This window comes from Triturus cristatus, chromosome 6, assembly GCF_964204655.1.
Source record: "Triturus cristatus chromosome 6, aTriCri1.1, whole genome shotgun sequence".
Lineage (NCBI taxonomy): Eukaryota > Metazoa > Chordata > Amphibia > Caudata > Salamandridae > Triturus > Triturus cristatus.
In genome coordinates this window covers 10,653,890-10,672,833 of record NC_140589.1, presented here as the reverse complement: position 1 = coordinate 10,672,833, position 18,944 = coordinate 10,653,890, and positions in this window count along the sequence as shown.

The window sequence follows — 18,944 nt, the reverse complement described above, 5'->3', positions numbered from 1 at the left end:
GTAACCTATATTGTCGCATTCGTGGTAGTACTACTCCTGTTTTTAGTGTGACTCGATATGGTGTAATGTTCATGCAACCAACATCAGTGGGGCCTTGTGCCCATAAATGCGTAGGTAAACTCTGCAGCCGGTGATCCATGTCTCTGGACACGTAGTGACCTTTAAAATCACGTAAAAATAATCGTACTCCTTCCGGAGAACAACATATTATAGCTCCTAGAGCTTTCAATGTTTTTATACCTAACAAGTTTTCCGGACATGATTTAGTAAGCAATAAATCTGTAGTACGTGTCAATGGACCAACCGTAAGTGGAAGAGGTTGTGTTACGTCATTAATTATAGGTTTTCCTGAGAATCCAAGGGAAATATTCTGTGAGCCTGAGAGGGGTGCCCCTGGAACTTCACTGCGTCGTATAGTTGTTCTGCTTGCCCCTGTATCAAGTAAAAACTTTCTGTCTTCCCCTAATAGTTCACTATGTACATAAGGTCCCTCTTGATCTACAGGAACCTCAATAAGGGGTAAGCCAACTTCCCTCTCTAGGCTATTTCAGGTGTATCGCTGATAATCGGGATAATCTGCTTGTGCATACTGGTACATCTGTTGCGTTGTTGCTTGTGTGGCAGCAATAGGCTGCGCTGGTGGTGGTGCTACATTCTGTTGTGGAGCTGCCTGTTGCGGAGCTAATTGTTGCGGAGCTGACCTATGTTGTGCATGCTGAGGAATTTGTTGTTGATTCTGATCCTGTCTAGGTGGACGTGGTCTTTCTTGGGTTCTACCTGTGGCAATATTATGTTTCAGGACTGGACAATCGTGTATATAATGACCTTGTTGTTTACAATAGTTGCATGTCCCTCTCGTTGGACCTGCGGAGTCACCCTTTTGATGACCATCAGCTGGAACTGACTGAGCAACAAGCATTTTCATTTTTGTATCTTTCATACGTCTTTGTTCATGTTCTTGTTCTTCTCTAATTCTATTGTGGTGATATTGTAACATCTGTAACATCTGTGACGGGGTGTTACCCTGCCAGGTACTCTCAAATTTCAATACTCTATTCTTAACTTGCGGTAGGGAATTTTCAACTAATTTTGTCACAAACAGATGTGGATATGACTCGCTACTTGCTTTTATGCCACTATTTATACCAAAACATTTTTCAAATCGGGAATAGAAATCACTAGTGTCTTCATCTTGTTTTTGTTTACAGGCTGAGATTGCACCCCAGTCCTCCTTTTTCGTAGTTAATAAACGTGGCAGTACCTGCACTAGTAATCCGGGTAGTGCTGTAGTCTTTTCCCCAAGCCCTGCTCCTGCAGCTCGGGCCTTTTCTTCGTTTTCTAATGCTGTCCAATCTATCTTTTGGTCTCCCACCTCCCATTCCTTTTCTTTGAGTTTCTCGTAAACACCGGCAGGCATTAACACTTTCAATATTTTCATAATGTCGGGGTAGGTATACTCTCCCATGAGTAGCATGTCTTTTATCTCACGGTGGAAACCTGCTGGATCCTTGTCATGGCTGGGTACTACTTTCTTCATCTCTAATAATTCGATTTTAGTTATAGGCGTGTACACAAACACGCGTGTAAAGTTATTACCTTCACCTCTGATTGGGTGTACTTCGCGTAACGGATTCAGTCTATCTATGTGATACATTTTTCTTCCCATAGTGGGAACTGGAACGTGTTCTGGGCACACGAAAGTTATATACTGGTTTCGAAATTCTAGAATTTCTTTAATCAAATCAGTACCTGACCCTCTCCATTTATTCGTGAGTAGTTCTATCAATATGTCAGGTAAGGGTCCTGGATCGGAGTGTTGACTTTTATATAATATAAGGAGGTGTTGAATCATGTATATACTAGCTAAACGCTGTTCGTCTGGGGTAAGATTCAGAAACGTGTGTGCTAGTACATCATCACTGTATTTACTAGGACTGTCAGCCCATTGTACTGCTGACCTGGCTAATTCTTGTTCATCCATGGAATCGAGCATATGGTACCCCCTTCGATCTCGGAGTACTTTATCAACGGCTTGGAATAGGTGTTAAGGGGACCTTGTATTTAACATAGGGGTTTGAAAATGTCTATTACATTCTGGACGTATCGGACATATCGGATCATTGAAGCCTCTAGTATTATTATGGGGTCTTCCTCTACCTACATAAGCTATCGTTTCTATTTGTTCTGATTCTTGCTCCTCCTCTTCCTCTGATTCAATTCTGTCTGCTTCTCGTCTTTCTTTATGTATTCGTTCTACTTCCTTGCGGATCTTTCGATACATGGCGATTATACACGCCTGTCTATCATGTTTTTCTTCTGATATGCTCTGACCCCATTTGGCAAGTTTTTGCATGGTATCATGATCTGCCCCAGGCCTGTCTTGGTTCCTGATCACGCAGTTTATGAAAAAACGTAGTAGTTGTCTTTGGACATCCACTTTCTGGTATTCCATAGCTTCGTTAATACTTTCTGGACCTCGCCCTGTTTGGACAAAGTGATATATATTGTCTAGGTGTTCAACCATTCCTGGTATCGTCATTAGATATAATGTAGCTCGTCGTATACGTAGTGATGATATTAGCAATCTGTCCTGTTTACCTGGCACTGGATCGTATCTACAATCCACAAGATGTTCTTTAAACATGTCGGATGTCACTAGTTGGGGTGTACGTTGGAGTGCTAAATCTCTAAGGGTCTGTTTATTTCGCGGCGGTGTGGCAAACATGTCTGTCGTACCTCCTGTAGCACCATCTGAGGTGCTGGGCAAGAAAGGATTCGTTGGACGTAAGATAGAAATTGTAGATGCGGGAAAAACAGTAGAAACGGACGGGCCTGTTGGAACTTGTGTAGGAGTTTGTTGCTGAGGAGATACAGACGGATGCTCTTGGTGTTGAACACCATCGGCAAGCGGTGTGTGTGGTATGGTATTAGCATACTCGGGAGCTACGTCATCTAAATAGGAGGAAAGGAAAACGTCCTTTGCTGTTTTGGGATGTGTTTTGGGATGTGCTTTTATCGGGAGCAATGGAGGAGTCAAGTCTTTTAGTATTAAGAGAATCCTGCAAGATCAGCAGAAATATTTGGCAGAGATGCGTGCGCAGCCGCATGACGTGTGATTGACGTGCAACTAGAGGGTGAAGGGGACTTGACATTTAGCTCTACGTGTGGAGACAGAAGTCTGAGGGGTCATGTCAACCTAATCCCAAATCATATCTAATATCTTATGTTTAAAGAACTGTATTATCCAAAAGGAAAGGTCTCTCGGACGGAATCTATTCTATACTGACTGTTAGTGCGTGTACGAGCGTCTAAGTGTCTACATGAGATGCGAGGGGGCAGGAATCTTCCATGGTAACAGGGCTATGAATTACTTGCACGAGGACAGTGAGGCCTGGCCTCTTGCACGGTAGCTGGAGGAATGTTTACCTAAACTACTAGACAGGAATGCATCGGATGAGGAGCGAAGCAGATAATCTTGAAGGTGAAATACAGTTTTTGGCAGGCAACAGGCTGGATCAGGCACCGTTAGCCGCGCAGGGAGTAGGACAAAGTTCATGGATACAGATGCAGGCTCGGGCTGGAGCTTCCAGAGGCAGAAAGCAGGAAAGGCTTGATGGCAGAATTCAGGGCCTACTCGCCTGAATCTGTAAAATGTGGAGAGTGAACCACATAAAGGCGGTGGCCTTTCATACTTAGGAATGGAATATCTGATCCATTCATGGTGGATCTGAAAGAGGACATGTTGACGGTGGACGCACATGTATTTGCGTCTTCAAAACTGGAACTGGAGGGAACATACATGTACTTATAGCATGCACATGGAGCCGTTGGGGTCTACGATAGGGGACATAACTGATCACAAAATTCATATTTCCTCATTCTTTGCAGCCAACACAGACACTGCTGCAGGCTGCTCCTCTGAAGATCGGTGCCCTGTGCGTGGCCCCAGCTCGCCCACGCTACCGGTCCTGGATGAGATTCGCAAATTCTACGCTGTAGTGTACCATATATTCCACAACACCTGAAAACCTGAGACGTCTCGTCACCCAATAGATACAGTTTTGTAACATAAATTAAGGGCGCGTCCACGTCTAAAAGTCTCGTAGAGGACTGTGTCAAACTTCCGGTAGATCTGTCACGTGACCTGGGTGTGAGGCAGGCGAGGAGGCTGCCATAGCGACCGGAAGCGAAGCCGGCAATGAGTTGTGGAGTCATGGATGAGCGGTACTACAACCTGAGCGAGGATCAGAAGGCGGTGAAGGCAAAGTACCCACCCGTGACAAAGAAACAAGAGTGTGAGACAGTGGGAGAAGGCAGTTGTTGTGGGGGAGACGAGCTTATGGAGGAAACAGATATCCTTTAGGAAGGCGCGAAGGGGTTTCAGTCTAGTTGGGAAATGAGTGGAGGATCTGAGCAACCAGTCGAGCGACGGCAAAAGTGAAAGCAGGGGTGCGAGCTAAAGTGAAAGCAGTGGTGCTCGCACGCGCGACGGCAAGCACGCGAGTGGTGCGGCTAAAGTGAAAGTAATCGTGCTCCAGATGGCGCCTCGGGCGCTAAAAGCTGGCGGCTGCACGCGTGCACGCAGGCTTTAGGCCAGCAAAAAGCCTCTGGTAGCACTTTGAAAACCCGCTTACTAAAGGTCTCGCCTGAGCTAGCACATGCGCTAGCGCTCAGGCGAGACCTAAAAAACGAGGAGAAATTAAGCATTTCTCATCCTTTCACCATGTTAAGACCAGGTTTTCCCTGGTCTTAATTTTGGCGCTGCCTCGTATTTACGCCACCATTGTAAATAGGGGGCAGCGTCAAAATCAATGGGTGTTGCAGTAGAATGCCCACCACAACACCTATTGCTCACCCATTTCACGCTAAGTGTAGCATGAAAGGGGGCAGTATTTACAAGGCGGCGTTCAGCCACGTTAAGTGGCTTAACGCCGCCTTGTAAATAAGGCAAAGGTTTTATCGCCACAGTAACGTCATAAAAAGTGACGTTCCTGTGGAGATAGGGGCTTGTAAATATGCCCCATAGTATCAGAGGGTGTGGCAGGATTGGGTAGACTCTGACGTGCCAGTCTTAACCTCTGCCACCAGCTCAGTTAGCACCCTAAAATGTCAGCGCCCTCACCCGTACTTCCTCACTCCTCACCTGCACTACCTCACCCTGTGAGAAACTGGAAGTCATATTTACAAGCCCCTATCGCCACAGGAACGTCAATTTTTATGACATTCCTGTGGCGATAAACCCTTTGCCTTATTTACAAGGCGGATTAAGCCACTTAACGTGGCTTAACAACACCTTGTACATAAGGCCCCCTTTCACACTACACTTAGCATGAAAAGGGCAAGCAATGGGTGTTGCGGTGGGCGTTCCGCCTCAACACCTTTTGATTTTGACACTGCCCCCTATGTACAAGGGTGGCGTAAATACGAGGCAGAGCCAAAAGTAAGACAAGGGAAAACCTGGTCTTAACATGGCGAAAAGAGGAGAAATGCTTAATTTCGCCTCGCTTTAGCTGTTTGTATGTGTCCTGCATTGTGCAACACACATAGAAACAGCAAATCACCATGAATGATTGTTTATGTGCAGGAAGGTGTCCCTTCCTGCACATAAACAATCATTTAAAAATGACGATTTGAAACTTCTATGTGTGCTGCACAATGCAGAGCACATAGGTTTTACAAAATGCCATTCTGGATTGTTTAAGAGCAGGAAGAGACACCTTCCTGCACATAAGCCATCATTCCCACCAACACAGACACCCTTGCACTATGGTGCAAGGGTGCCTGCGTTGGGTCTAGACTGCTAGGGGAAACGCAGGGGCTTGTCGCATTCTTGTGAATACGGCGCTTCCCTGCATTTCAGGAATGGCCGAGCGTGGTGTTAGCAATGTTTGTTTAACACTACGCTTTGCCATTCCCTTGTAAATATGCCCCAGGGTTCTTGTTGCAGTACCCTCCCACACACTTTTTGCCTGGTTTTAGATGCAACTTTGACTGAGGTGTACTAGGGCCCTGCTAACCAGGTTACCAGCACCAGTGTTCTTTCCCTAAAACTGTATCACAATTGGTACTTCAGCAACGTCTATAAGTCCTTAGTAAATGGTGCCCCTGGCACTTAGGGCATTGGGACTGATGAGGGTGCCCTGGTGCTGCAGCATCAACGGGCCACCCAGAGACCCCTCACCAAGATTATGCAAGCTGCCATTGCAGGCTGCGTGTCTTTGTGCAGAGAAAACCAAAGAGTCGACATGGAACACAGCCCCATGTGCCATGCTCCCATACACTGCATGGGGTATAGGTAAGTCACACCTTCTGCAGGCCTCTGCAGGGTGCACTATATCCCATGTGTGGATATATCTGAGCCATTCTTGGATCTTGTAAGTGCGAAGGGAAGCCATAAAGAATACATGGGTCGGACACTTGTCATTACGAGTTTCCTTGCTCCATGATGGCTTCACTGTACCCTAAGATGTTTGGTACCAAACATCTTGTCTTAATCCTCTTTGATGCCTGTGTTGAATTAATAAATAAATGCAAACAGGGGACACCTTAGAGGGTCCCCATAAAACTTACCAAGCGCTGGTGTGGTCGCTGACTATACTTAGCCAGCCTGCCACCACCAGACATGTTTCTGACATCATGGGGTGAGGGCCAGCGCTCTCAGAGGCCGGGGATAATGCCTGCTCTGGGAGGAGGGGCTTCACACCTCCCCCAGGACAGGATGGCCTTCCAGGGTAGCAGGCTTCAGAGGCGATGCCACCTTTTGAAATGCACCTCAGGCCGCTCCAGCTAGTGGAGGATGCCAAACCCCCTGTCCTGCTCCACATTTGGTGGGGGACAGGCAGGAAAATAAGATGAAGAGGTGTAACCACATTCAGCCAGCACCACCCCTAGGGTGTGGTAGGCTATGTGAGCACAACTTTTCCAATTCCTCCATCTTGAGAGGGCAGTTATTAACCTTTCAGGGCTAGAGTAGGGCCTCTTACCACAGGAAGTGGCTCTTAGGAAGCGCAGACACCCTAAAGGTAGGTAGCCCACTGGCCACTATCTGTCCCCCCCTTTAACGCCCCTACATTTAGTATTTATGTGGTATCCCTGGATCCTGAACTTCAGAATCCCTGGACACAAAGAAGATAGGGACAAAGAAGAACTGCTGACCCAAGAACAGAAGACCTGGCACAAAAACCCTGCCTGCTGCTTCCAGGACTCAACAATAGTGGTGGGCTGTCTTGTCCTATTGCTGTGAGGACTCCAAAACCCTATAGGAACCCCCAGCCCATTGCTAATCACCAGAGAGCTCTCTTGGGGCAGAGGAACTGCTCCCCTACAGACCGCAGGTGCCAAAACCACAGAGTACGGTTTACTGGTTTGCTGCTCTCCGGCGACTCCGATGCAGCTTCCAGCAAAACAAGAAACAAAAGCTCTGGGGGGTCATATCTGTCTCCCCACCTAGTGTGAAGACACCAGGACCTACCGGATCTGTGCCGCACAAATACCTGGGGTTCCGGACCCCTTGTGCCCTACACCAAGACAAAGAGTCCATTCTGGACTCCAATTGCCCATGAAGCAAGCATCCATCAAGTAACGTCGAGACCCTTGAGTCCCACTTTGTGAGTGGCCCACCTGTCCCAGAATCATCCCTGCAACCTGCCTGCCCCTGACCGCGAAGACATCATGCTGCACGACGCCCGGCTGACCTATCTGCTCTGCAGCCAGCCTGCCCAGCTTGGGTACCGACGAACCAGCTGTGGACCTGAGGCACTTGCAACCTGCTCCCTCGAGTGGGGCCCCTTGGACTTACCTTTAAGTCCTCTTGTGAAGTGTGTTTTAGGTGCCCCCCTTCTTCGTAACGCACCAGCTACCAACAACTACAGCACCCTGCTCCCCGCCAAATCCAGGATGCTCCTGAGAACATTGGACCTGGTCTTGCTACTTCTAAATCCCGACGGTGAACATTGAAATCCAACGGCAGGATTTTAGATGCATTTTTCTATTTTCTCCCCTTGACTTCAATCTTGCTTAGCTGAGCACAAAAGAGATTTATTTTATGAAAAATTCATATCTAGAAAATTCTTACTGTAGAATGAAGTTCTTGGTCTGAAAAATTATATAAAAGTCAATGTTATTTTTGCAAATTGGTCTCTGATTTATTCTTGAGTGTGTCTCATTTATTGCCGCTGTGAACAAATGCTTAGCACTGTCCTCTGATTCGCCTAAATGCTCGCCCACACGAGCACAAGAAGAGAATGGGTATTATCTACCTTTACCTCCATACACCAATCCAGGACTTACTGGACTCTCTGCACAGTGTGCTTCGTTCTAGTGCACTATATAGAAAGCCAGCTGCCTACACACCCGCACTCCCTCACCCCTCACCTATACCCCTCACACGCATTCCCTCACCCGTACTCCCTCACCCCCACTCCCTCACCTACGGATCAATAACGAGAGGGGTGCAGAAGAGTAATCACAGCATGTGCAGAAAGTTTCCAAAACCATCCAGACAAGCAGTTAAAGTGAGAGATGCAAGCCTATATGTGTGTGGCTGTTCAGGCCTTGTGTGTGTGTGCATGTTCAGGACTCACTCTGTGTGTGTGTGTGTGTGTGTTTTGAGACTGCAGTAATCTGCTGTTAGCTCTTTAAGCTGTGTTTGGAAAGGGACTGTAACACTCATGTTTTGGTTGGGAGAGTGAGTTAAGTGTTGGAAAAGCAGTATTGTTAGAGGACAAAGTTTAGGCCCTCACCTGCAGCCCACCGGTGAAACACCGAGCCTACCGAGTCCCTGATCGGGTCCGGTCCTGCATTCAAGCCGAGGTCTCGAAGATGTTGACCTTAGGAGTGATCGAACCCTCAGACAGTCCCTGGGCCAGCCCCGTGGTCCTGGTCCCGAAAGCAGCTGCCCCCGGTGTCGCCCTAGAACTCCGCTTCTGCGTGGACTACCGGGGACTCAATGAAGTCACCCGAGCCGATGCCCACCCCATTCCCCGAGCCGACGAGCTCATTGACCGACTCGGGGCTGCTCGGTTCCTCAGCACCTTCGATCTCACCTGCGGCTACTGGCAAATTGCGCTCACAGAAGGGGCCAAGGAGCGGTCCGCCTTCTCCACCCCGGATGGGCACTATCGCTTTCGCGTGATGCCCTTCGGGATGAAAGATGCCCCGGCCACCTTCCAGCGACTGGTAAATAGAGTCCTGGCCGGGCTGGAAAAATTCAGCGCTGCCTATCTGGACGATATCGCAGTTTTGAGTTCCGAATGGAGTGAGCACCTCCAGCACCTCCGGAAGGTGCTAACCGCCCTGCGCCAGGCAGGCCACACCGTGAAAGCCAGCAAGTACCAGATTGGGCAAGGTTCGGTAACCTACCTGGGGCACCAGGTCGGAAGCGGCCAGGTTGCCCCTCTACAGCCCAAAATCGACGCCATCCTAGCCTGGGAACCCCCCACTACCCAAACGGAGGTCCGAGCCTTTCTGGGCCTCACGGGCTACTACCGGAGATTCATCCGGGGATACGGCAGCCTAGTCGGTCCCCTCACGGGGCTCACGTCCAAGAAACAGCCCAAGAAAGTGCAGTGGACCCCTGCCTGCCAAGAGGCATTCGATGCCCTAAAAACGGCCATGTGCACAGCCCCCGTCCTTCAGGCTCCCGACTACTCCAAGGAGTTTGTGGTACAAACGGACGCCTCCGAGCATGGGATTGGGGCCGTCCTGTCCCAGGTGAATGACCAAGGCCTAGACCAGCCCGTAGCCTTCCTCAGCCGAAGGCTGTTGCCCAGAGAACAGAGATGGAGCACCATCGAGCGCGAGGCGTTCGCCGTAGTCTGGGCCCTCAAGAAGTTACGCCCTTATCTGTTCGGCACCCATTTCAAGGTCCAAACCGACCATCGCCCCTTGCGATGGCTCATGCAGATGTGAGGAGAAAACCCCAAGCTACTGCGGTGGTCAATCTCCCTCCAGGGGATGGATTTCACCGTGGAACATCGCCCTGGTACTGACCACGCCAACGCCGATGGCCTCTCCCGGTTCTTCCGCCTCAGCGAAGAGAACCCCCAAGAGGATGGGTAGTTCTCTCCAGCTTTCAGCTGGGGGGGACGCGTGTTAGACCCGGCCTCGTAGCATAGCCATCCCTGTCCCCGCACCACATAAACTGACCCATGCACCTCACGCAGCCCCCGGGCCCACGGCCTAGCCGATCCTTCCCACCAGAACCCACACACACCTGACCCGGACTGCCCCGTCCGTGGCCTTCCTCCTTTCGGCCACACCGGGCCCGCGTGCCCACTTCATGCACCATGATGGCCGCCCGGCCCCAGCGCGACCCTGGCCCAGAGGCGCCACTCCGGCTGGGGGACATCGCGCTCCCATTGGGATGAGAGAGGGAGGAGCAGTTTCCATCGCACCTCTGAGCTCCCCTGGGAAGGTGGGTTTCGATCGGCCCGCCAGCCTCCCCGAGGGCTGGCTCCACGCCTGCTGGGTGTCTGGGACTCCTCCCGACCCGGCCCTGAAAGGATCAAAAGACAATGGCAGGAAACCCCGACAAGCGACCCCCAGGTGACAAGACCCCTGCCTGCACAGACTCCGGACATCAAAGAGGAGTCGTCCTATAACAAGGGGTGCTCTGGGACTGTCCGGCAGATTCGCCTTTGGAAACACCTGAGCCCTGCTGAGTGACTCGCGGCTCCCTGAAGATCTTAAGACCTCTGAACCTGTGCTTGAGCCCTGCTGAGTGACTCGCGGCTCCCTGAAGATCGTAAGACCTCCGAACCTGTGCTTGAGCCCTGCTGAGTGACTCGCGGCTCCCTGAAGATCGTAAGACCTCCGAACCTGTGCTTGAGCCCTGCTGAGTGACTCGCGGCTCCCTGAAGATCGTAAGACCTCCGAACCTGTGCTTGAGCCCCGCTGAGTGACTCGCGGCTCCCCGAAAAGATCGTAAGACCTCCGACTTGTGCTTGAGCCCTGCTGAGTGACTTGCGGCTCCCACAGACTCTCTTGGTCCCGCCGGACCCCGACGACGACAGGCGTATCCCCCAGCTCGAGGATTGTGAGCTGTGCGCCGGGTACGCCCCTGCATTTGATCCATATCCCCAAGGACTGTCCCGCTACCTCCTACCCCCTCCAAGACTCTGTGAGCCCGCGCTCCACATGTATATATTTGCCTTGCTGATCATAAAGATCCTACAACTCCGACCTGATAAAAATTCGTTCTTAAAAACTCCCGGTGTGGTGTCTCTTTGTTGTGTGGTGCCGAGTGTACGATCCTAGATACGAGATTCCTCCCCTGAGGAGTCTCCCGCCAGTGCCCGGCTACGATACCTTGAGGGTTGGTCTCAGGATAGTCAGGGCCCCCTCCGGGCTCCTCTGAGGTCGCCTTCTAACACTTTCAAACTACACAAATGAACAATCTCCAATGCCAAACTTTCTCTCTTCCACCACACCTACAGCTCAACAGCAAATCTCTTCTGACCGCCTCTCGTCCATTGGACAATTTAGAGCCTTACCACATGACCCACATGTTGCACCGCCACCCCCGACTCTTACACTTTCCGCCCTGAACAGATGCAAACAAAGTAAGCAACGTGCCACACCTCACAACTTTGGTTCTCCGTTTCTATGGCACAACAAGACTACTCTACAAAAACAACACAGCACACCAACCAAGTGGAGAGGTGTGGTGCAGCGGCCAGGGCAGCTGACTTCGGAGCACAGGGTTCACGGTTCGATCCCCGGCTCCGGTGGCAGCTCAGCTCAGCACCATGTGACTCTGGGCAATAGCGCACTTAATTTCCTCGATGGCCCCCAGCGCCTTGAGACCCGTAAGGGTGAGTAGTTTGCGCTTTACAAATACGGATTTACATTTTTATATATATATTTTATATTTATAACTCACTCTCAAACACCGTCTCCACCACCTACGCACGCAGACCCATCAAAATGCCTTCTTAGCCTGCTAGACGAGAAACACAATAGAGAACAACTACATGATTGCTATCCTCATACAGCTAATACCAGCACTGGTGACACACCGGCTACAAACCCACAAAATACTGATCACTCTTCTATAAAACAAAGTCACACCATCACCAAAGCACAATCTCTGAACTGTCCACTAATAAATGCCCAATCACTCTCTAAAAACAAGCATCACATCTACGACCTTCTCATTCACACACAACCGGACTTACTCTTCATAACGGAATCATGGTATCGAAGGAAGTAAGAAAACTTGGAATGACCATGGACTCCAAGCTATCGATGAATGCCCAAGTGAACAGACTAGCAAGATCAAGCTTTGTTACTTTAAAAACTCTGTGACAAATCTTCCCCCATTTGGGATTTCCACACAAGGTCCAAGCTACCATCTCTCTTTTTCTGTCCAAACTCAATTACGCCAATAGCCTCTACCACGGATCACCTTTAACGACCATGAAAAGACTACAACGGATTTAGAACTCGGCTGCCAGACTACTCTTGCATACAAAACTGCGAGACCACATCTCCCCTGCCCTGAAAGCCCTGCATTGGTTACTGGTTGCGAGAAGATCCACGTTCAAGCTACTTTGTATCACCCACAAAGCAATACATGGGATGGGACCGCTCTTCATCAGGAATAAATTCATCAAACACATTCAACAAAGGAAACTCCGCTCTAAAATGGCACCTCGCCTCAAAATCCCAAGATACAGGAAAAAACCCACGGGTGGCACATCCTTCTCTGTTCAAGCAGCCAAACTATGGAACTCTTTACCCCCCAACATAAGGTCCAACGACAACCACCTTATCTTCAGAAAACTACTCAAGAATTGTCTCTTCCCCACATAAACACCAGACGCAAAGAGACATTTACAGCATATCCCTCTGTATACAAGCATTTATTTGGACAATAAATGTGTACCTACATATGTGTATTGCGTTGCATAAACGTGCATAATAATAATGATTTAAAAATATAGATATTCACAAGTTCTGCTAAAAAAATTACATATTACTTATAGTTACATTGTTCTGTTTAACATGTATATAAGTGACTGCATAAATGTTTAAATATTTTATCATAACTATTTATGTACAATTGCTTCACTATTGAATTACAAAAAATAAAAACAAATACATTAATTCAAAGTACACCAACACTTGAAAGCCCGAGTTTATTAAATACAACTTTAATCTACATATAATACCTTCCTTATGCATATATATATGCCTCCCACGTACTTAAGTATCTATATATTTATTGCTTACTTCTAATTCAGCATCTCCAATGCACTACCCTATTTCTCACTCTACACCTCTATCAATATATCCTCTACATCCACGCTCTCATTCATCCCAAACCCCATACCCCTACTATGATACCCAAATTAACCCTTTCTAGACTCTCCCCTACTCTACCCCTCCTTGCATCATTCCATACCTCTTTTACTATACCGATCCCCCAAAACAAGCCTTTCTAAACCCTTCCCTCAGACCCCTCCCCCTCCCTTTTACTCATTCCAAGCCTCCTCCTACTGCTATGAGCTCCAAACCAAAAATATATATATGTATATGCATATATATACATACATACATACATACATGTATATATATAAATCCTTCCCTCTTCTACCCCTCCGCTATCCTTTTTAATCCAAATAACTGACTAACATATCCACCACTCAAATTACTTCAATATTTCACTATACTAATTCATCACTAATCCTTTATGGGTTCCGGAGTAGCGTGCTACTCGCCGATAAAGCGCTTCAACGCTTACTCATGTGTGTGTGCGTATCTAGGCTTCGCTTGTGTGTGTGTGTGTGTGTGTGTGTGTGTGTGTGCTTTTTCATGGCTCACTCTTGTCTGTGCGTGTTCATGCCTCGAGACTGCACGTTCAAGTCTACCTCAAGTGTGTGCATGGCCAGGTCTGACTCTTGTGTGTACGTGCCAAGGCTTTACTCATGTGTATGCGTGTCCAAGCTTCACTCTCATGTGTGTGCATGTCCAGGTCTGACTGGTGTGTGTGTGCGTGTCCAGGCTTCACTCTCATGTGTGTGCGTGTCCAGGCTTCACTCTCATGTGTATGCATGTCCAGGTCTGACTGGTGTGTGTGCGTTTCCAGGCTTCACTCTCATGTGTGTGCGTGTCCAGGCTTCACTCTCATGTGTGTGCCTGTCCAGGTCTGACTCGTGTGTGTGCGTGTCCAGGCTTCACTCTCATGTGTGTGCGTGTCCAGGCTTCACTCTCATGTGTATGCATGTCCAGGTCTGACTGGTGTGTGTGCGTGTCCAGGCTTCACTCTCATGTGTGTGCGTGTCCAGGCTTCACTCTCATGTGTATGCATGTCCAGGTCTGACTGGTGTGTGTGCGTGTCCAGGCTTCACTCTCATGTGTGTGCGTGTCCAGGCTTCACTCTCATGTGTATGCATGTCCAGGTCTGACTGGTGTGTGTGCGTGTCCAAGCTTCACTCTCATGTGTGTGCGTGTCCAGGCTTCACTCTCATGTGTGTGCCTGTCCAGGTCTGACTCGTGTGTGTGCGTGTCCAGGCTTCACTCTCATGTGTGTGCGTGTCCAGGCTTCACTCTCATGTGTATGCATGTCCAGGTCTGACTGGTGTGTGTGCGTGTCCAGGCTTCACTCTCATGTGTGTGCGTGTCCAGGCTTCACTCTCATGTGTGTGCGTGTCCAGGCTTCACTCTCATGTGTGTTCATGTCCAGGTCTGACTCGTGTGTGTGCGTGTCCAAGCTTCACTCTCATGTGAGTGCGTGTCCAGGCTTCACTCTCATGTGTGTGCATGTCCAGGTCTGACTGATGTGTGTGCGTGTCCAGGTTTCACTCTCATGTGTGTGCGTGTCCAGACTTCACTATCATGTGTGTGTGTGTCCAGGCTTCACTCTCATGTGTGTGCGTGTCCAGACTTCACTTTCATGTGTGTGCATGTCCAGGTCTGACTCGTGTGTGTGCGTGTCCAGGCTTCACTCTCATGTGTGTGTGCGTGTCCAGACTTCACTCTCATGTGTGTGTGTGTGTCCAGGCTTTACTCTCATGTGTGCTTTTTCAGGCCTCACCCTTGTGTGCTTGTTTAGGCATCGTCTGTGCATGTTCAGGCCTTCCTCATGTGTGTGTGTATCCAGGCCTCCCTCTGGTGTGTGCGTGGCCAGGCCCCGCACACATGTGAATGTTCAGACCTCACTCCTGACGGCGGCTGGACATGTCTTGACGCAGGTGATGACAACGAGTTTGAACACAACTGTGTTGACGTAACAGAGTTAAGCACAAACAGACAGGGCACACGACCACCAGGGCAGACAGCACACACGTCCACCAGGACAGACAGACAGACAGGGCACACGTCCACCTGAGCAGACCGACAGCAGACACGTCCACCTGGACAGGAAGCCGTGTCCTTCCACAAGATTGGTTCCACTCCACTCGGGCACAGGACGGCAGCTCCTTTGCCTTGGCACGTGGCACAGGCCCCTCCGTAATGCCCCCTCCCCCTAAGGGGCACAGGAGACACTCTGAGCGCATGGGTCTTGCAGCTGGGCACAGGCACGGACCCTCTCCCAGCCAAACAATACAGCCCCCCTGAGCGCACACTCCCCTCTACAGTAAACCCCCTGTGCCCACCCACCCAAGAAGGGGCTCGTGTTCGCAAATTGAGGCAGTTTGCCCTTGTAAAGCCACGCTGTGCACGTGTGTTGCACGTCATGGAAGAGCGCATGAGTTTGTGCTTGCTGCAGGCAATGTTTGTTTTAATATAAGGCAGACCAACCGCACAAACCGGCCCTGCAGACCACAAAACCGGCCATAACCAGCCACAAACCGACCCACATCCTGCCCTGTCTGACCAGTCCATCGGCGCTGCCCGACTGCCCTGCAGGGCGGAGCCCGACCCTGGGCCAGCCTTCAGCCTCACTGGCACAAGGGGGCAGAGAGGGCTGAGAGCACCCTTCAGCCTCACTGGCTCAAGGGGCCCGGAGAGGGCTGGGAGCAGCCTTCAGCCTCACTGGCACAATGGGCCCGGAGAGGGCTGGGACCACCCTTCAGCCTCACTGGCAGAATGGGCCCGGGCAGGGCTGGGAGCAGCCTTCAGCCTCACTGGCACAAGGGGCCCGGAGAGGGCTGGGAGCAGCCTTCAGCCTCACTGGCACAAGGGGCCCGGAGAGGGCTGGGAGCAGCCTTCAGCCTCACTGGCACAAGGGGCCCGGAGAGGGCTGGGAGCACCCTTCAGCCTCACTGGCTCAAGGGGCCCGGAGAGGGCTGGGAGCAGCCTTCAGCCTCACTGGCACAAGGGGCCCGGAGAGGGCTGGGAGCAGCCTTTAGCTTCACTGGCACAAGGGGCCCAGAGAGGGCTGGGAGCACCCTTCAGCCTCATGGCACAAGGGGAGAGAGAGGGCTGTGAGCAGCCTTCAGCCTCACTGGCACAAGGGGCCCGGAGAGGGCTGGGAGCACCCTTCAGCCTCACTGGCACAAGGGGCCCGGAGAGGGCTGGGATGAGCCTTCAGCCTCACTGGCTCAAGGGGCCCGGAGAGGGCTGGGAGCAGCCTTCAGCCTCACTGGCACAAGGGGCCCGGAGAGGGCTGGGAGCAGCCTTCAGCCTCACTGGCACAAGGGGCCCGGAGAGGGCTGGGAGCAGCCTTCAGCCTCACTGGCACAAGGGGCCCGGAGAGGGCTGTGAGCAGCCTTCAGCCTCACTGGCACAAGGGGCCCAGAGAGGGCTGGGAGCAGCCTTCAGCCTCATGGCACAAGGGGAGAGAGAGGGCTGGGAGCAGCCTTCAGCCTCACTGGCACAAGGGGCCCGGAGAGGGCTGGGAGCACCCTTCAGCCTCACTGGCACAAGGGGCCCAGAGAGGGCTGGGAGCAGCCTTCAGCCTCACTGGCAGAATGGGCCCGGGCAGGGCTGGGAGCAGCCTTCAGCCTCACTGGCACAAGGGGAGAGAGAGGGCTGGGAGCAGCCTTCAGCCTCACTGGCACAAGGGGAGAGAGAGGGCTGGGAGCGGCCTCCTCCTCTGAGGGGGGCTCCTGCAACCCGAGGCCCCCCGAAGGCAGAGCGCCCAGGGCGATGAGGATCCCCAGGACCGGCTCTAGGGCGGTGCGACTGCACCGGGCGCTGACCTTGCTCCCATGTGGACGAGGACCTCCGCAACCCCGCGCCCCCATGTCTCTCGTTTCGACCCCCCTCCTCCGCACTGTGCACCATCACTCCCTCTGGGGAGATTCTGAGATGATGGTGAAGCCCTCTCCGTCCACAGAACTGAGCCCTCCCTCCCTCCTCACTCCGCACCACCCTTTCAGGCGCTCCTGTTCGCAATAAGCGCCTTGAGGTGACCTTAGGGCTTCTCTGCGCTATACCATTAGCCCCATGCACCTGGCCACAGCTGTCCCATGACGTCTTAGTCACGCACCCCGCCCTGAGTCTAATTACAGAGCGGCCACTGCTTCCTGTGGTAGGTAGCCTGTGGGGCCCTCACTCACACTCTCTAATAATCACAGACCGGGGAGGCCCGGGGTGAAAGGTCATGGATTCAGGCGTCCTGACATCAAAGCTTCACGGCGCTACCCCCGGCCCAGGGGCCTCACACACCCCTCAAGCCGCTGGGCCTCCCAGAGGGGGCAGTCAGTGTTTGTGGTGAGTCATTCTACTGACGTCAGTGCGGGTGTAGGGGAGGGCGGGGAAGGGTCGCACGTCAGGGGGCGCTTATATATATATATATATATATATATATATCTATATGTATTTTAGCGCACCGACCCCCTGGACACAGGCGCTTTACATTCTCAGGCCCCTCTTGGAAGTTCGCTCTTCGTTGTAAATTTGTATTTTTTCCTGTGCATCCCTCACCCCTGCGTGCTGTGTTGGATTTTGTGTTTGTGTTCCATTCATTTTTAATCTGTGTAGTTATACTCTGTCCCACTTTTCTCTTGTAACGTAACTAGCGCTATTGCACAGCGCTCTGACACCTTCGGGTAATGTCCCCGCTTTATAAAAATGCACTAAATAAATAAAAAATAAATAAATAAAATAAAAGTAGAGCAGTGCTGACATGAGGGCTGGGGGGCACACTTAAATCTAGGAGGGGGGTCGAGAGGTGTGCACGCCCCGTCATTCATAGCAGCCCAATGCCCCACCTGACACTTCCTGCCTCGCCGCATTGCATTCTGGAACCTGTAGTTTTGTTTATTCCACTTCAAAGCAGGTTTACAAGTCACAGGAAAAGCCTGGACTGGAGCAGCAGAGCACGTGGGCATGGAAGGGGTGGGTGGCATCACTATCACGTGACATCAGAGGCGCAACTAGAGCCAAATTTCGGGCGGGGGCTAAAAAAAATTCGGGGGGGGGGCTGAATCTTTAAGCAATAGGCAGAGTGGAGCTGCAGGGCTCTTAGAAGGGGTGAAACAGCAGCGAGGCCTCATTAACATGCAAATGGTCTTTTAAAGACCTGTGAAGTGCTCGGATGCGGCTGTGTGAGTGCCCGGGAAGCGGTCTCATCCCGGGCTGACACACGCGACGGGGGGGGGGGGGGGGGGGGGTGCGGGCTGAAGCCCTTTGAGTCCAATGGGTGTTGCGGGCACGGAGGCTTTGAGCACAGTCCGTGTCTTGTGCACCACACGATGCTGAGATAATCAAGCAATCGGCATTTGTGCAGCGCAGCACTGTGGCCCCTGGGGGTATCTGGGCGCTGCGGATGCTGTAGCGCTCCTGAAGCGAGCCAGGCGCTCTTTTCACCAAAGTTAATACTTTGCACACATTTTTGATTTGTATTCGATACATTTTTATTCTGTCTTCGTTGTGATCATCAAATATTCAGTTTTTCTTTGGTGATCATATATTCTTAGTACTTCTTGTAACATTGATAAGGTGTATCCGTGATCTGTTAAGGCTTCACAGGAATCCTATACTGCCCCAATGCATCTTGGGACCAGCCCTTCATCAGGGGGGATCCCTGTAAGGAAACGAGGTGGGTATAACTC